Source organism: Pterocles gutturalis, unplaced genomic scaffold (assembly GCF_000699245.1).
Source record: "Pterocles gutturalis isolate BGI_N339 unplaced genomic scaffold, ASM69924v1 scaffold12248, whole genome shotgun sequence".
Lineage (NCBI taxonomy): Eukaryota > Metazoa > Chordata > Aves > Pterocliformes > Pteroclidae > Pterocles > Pterocles gutturalis.
Genome location: NW_010125751.1, coordinates 9175 through 12540, shown reverse-complemented (window position 1 = coordinate 12540; position 3366 = coordinate 9175). Strand labels below are relative to the sequence as shown.

The window sequence follows — 3366 nt, the reverse complement described above, 5'->3', positions numbered from 1 at the left end:
CAGACAAATAAGAAAGAGGGATAAATACTATGAAGACACTTGACACCCACTTAAATGTAATGATTTTCTGGTAAACAAGTCAGAAAAAGATGTAAAAAAAAAAATATTGACTCAATTAAACTGACATGGTAATATCATTTCAAGGACTGTTATGGAATTGTCACTGAGCTCCTCATCCATTCACACTATGCAGTGTCATATTTGGACCTACAGAAAGTACGTTTTCCTCTTTTTAACTACCCAATAGCTGGGAACTGTAATGAATCTAATTTCACTAATGCTTTCACTGGTATATTTGGAACTTACAGAATTAGAACAAAAACACTTGTCAAATAAATGAACAAAGCACACATTAATGTCATAACCCTGTATTTTTTAACCTTATTATAGTCTCTCATTCACTTATGATTTTTTAAGAAGTTAGCAAAATGCCATTGTTCTGCTAGTTATTAGGTTGAATTACCATTTTACTAGCTTACATAAAAGATGCTTTTAGACTGTCAACAGACTTCTGGAAGGATATTCCTTACAATGTTCTCTAAACCCCAAGTTTTTCAACTCCTGAGGAAATTAATAAAAAACTATTATAATATTATAAGAGAACTCAAATACTGCAGAGGTATGTGAATGATTTGAATACGTACAAATTATCTAATAAAAATTACTAAAGAGTTATTACTTTTTCAAAATGAAACTTTATGTCAAAGAAAGAACATTATTTCTCAAAAAAAATTTAATCAATGAAACATTTATTGTATTCATATCTTTCTTATCAAGAAGAAGAAGCAAAACTGGTGAGAAATAAAGAGGTTTCATTTATTTGGAAATACTTTTTTTTTTTTTTACAAAAAATTATTTTAAAAGCTTTATAATTTCAAAATTTGTAATTGCTATTTTTTTTTACAGACTTACCTCTGCATCACAGAAATGGTTGAATATATAAACTAGCAAAAATAAACAAAATAACTGGACTTCAGCATGTCTAGCAAGATCACAAGCACATTGACCAAACAGGAGCTTCTCAGTACCATAAAACACCAAACTCTCACAGTAAGACCCATGTACCCCACCTTCTCTGCATTACATCTGAGCGCAAAAACAGTAGGCAAACAGAAGGCAAAGGTGTTTAATCCACCTGAAGCATCAAGCTCCCCACCTAAATCCCATTTATCTTCTCGCTGATTTACATTATTTCATAGAATCATAGAATGGTTTGGGTTGGAAAGGACCTTAAAGAGGTCCAACCCCCTGCCATGGACAGGGACACCTCCCACTAGCCCAGGTTGCTCAAAGCCTCATCCAGCCTGGCCTTGAACACCTCCAGGGATGGGGCAGACTATTTAGTCACCTAATTATTCAGTTAGATCTGAGCGCTATGGACCTCCTCACCAGACATTACCAGCTTCCACAGAACAAAGCAGTCATAAGGGCACCTTCTCTCAACAGTTGCCCAGGAGAAGTACAAGCAATTAAACCACAAAATGTGCTCTACCTTCTTCTCTGCCATGTAAACATTGGATCCCTGGCAAATGTCCCAGGAGCGGATCTCACAAAATTTACACTGAGAGGGACAGTAGGTTAGAGGCGTCTCTAAGATACTGAATTATAGAAAATAAGACTAGAGTGAAACACATCACTCAGTTCTTTCCCACTCTCCAGACCTCCCCCACTATTTCTTCCAAAGACCGTTAGTCTTTTTTTTTTCCTTACATCAAACCTCCCTTGATTCTATTTCAGCTGTTACATCACACTCTGTTCACATGCAAAATGTGAGATTATTCTTGATAATTTTCCTTCACAATTCATGTTCCTCAAAGTTTAGATCATCATTTCCTCTCCTCTCTGGGCTCTCCCAACTGCTCCAGAGCCCAAGTGCGGTAACTACAAGTGAGCACCAGCTACAATGGCGACAACCTCAGCAACTGAATGCTGATGTCACTTTTCACTCCAAAGTATGATTAAAAAAAAAAAATGTTAACAACCGCAACAAATATTTCTCTGTCCTCACCCACAGTACCTTAAAGTGATTTAGGAAAATCATAAATATTTTTTTACTCTCAGATAAAGTGGCAATACCCTTGAAATGATTGGACTTAATGGCAAGTAAATTGTCTCTGTAATGTGCCATTTGCATATACAAGACTGTGTCTATTTTCATTAATTATTATACCTCTAAAGGGAAGCGAAAAATGAGCTATATACCTCATAAAAGCAATAACTTCATAAACACGGTCATTAAACACACATAAGCATTTTTACTAGAGCTTGCTAATGTGCTAGAGTATTTAAGCGACTAAATGTGCACAACTTGAAAAACATGACAATTATTTAGAGCTAACGTATGCAAAACCCAGAAGTAAGCTGAAGCATTTTTGTAGCTCTTGACAAACACTCAAAAGCTGCAAAAAGTTCAATATAATTAATAAGTAAAGTAATTCAAAAATTATAATAATTTCTATTATATGACCTATATGATACATCATTAGTTTCCCAAGAATTTATGTCTTCTTTGAGTTTAAACATAAACCAACCATGACATCTGTTATCCAATACTTCCTATCCTATTCTTCTTACAAAACTCAACAAAACAGGCTAGTTTAGAATAGTCTAGTATAGAGTTAATTCTACACTGTATAGCATTAATTAACTTAAATAATTTATTGCAAGAAATAAGTAAAATGCCAAACAATTTAACTGGTGTAAAAAACATTAATCAGCCACGATAAGCAGAAAAAGCTACCCTACTAACTTTTTTTTTAACTCTGTGTCCTTCCATGCCATTATTTAACAAATAGCAAATATTCATTCATAATGCAATTACTATGGAAGAATGCCCTTATGTTAATTCTCATTCAACATTACCAGCATCTGTACAAAGGAAAGAAAAAAAAAAAAAAAAAAGAGCAGGAAGTGACTTCTTCAAATGTGCAGCTCACTTCTAGGAAAGCGTGATTCAAATATTTTCACCAATGGTTCCTTTAAGGTTTTATTCTGAAGAAATAAAGTTGGGCAATGTTTGCTGCAATAAAGCCATGAGCAATTTCATAGAATGGTTTCAGTTGGAAGGGACCTTGAAGATCATCTAGTTCCAACCCCTCTGCCATGGGTGGGGACACCTCCCACTAGCCCAGGTTGCTCAAAGCCTCATCCAGCCTGGCCTTGAACCCCTCCAGGGATGGGGCATCCACAGCTTCTCTGGGCAACCTGGGCCAGGGCCTCACCACCCTCACAATAAAAATTTTCCTCCTTATATCTAATCTAAATCTAAATTATTTCAACTTAAAACCGTTACCCCTTGTCCTATCACTATATGCCCTTGTAAAGAGTCCCTCCCCATCTCTCCTGTAGGCCCAGGAGAACCCTTAG

General features: G+C 35.7%; 1 protein-coding gene across 1 annotated transcript in view; it reads right to left on the bottom strand.

The window, feature by feature from the left end:
- The window catches only part of NOX4 (NADPH oxidase 4), a 50323-nt gene that overhangs the window by 38258 nt on the left and 8699 nt on the right, over window positions 1–3366 (bottom strand). The gene's annotated exons all lie outside the window — the stretch shown is intronic.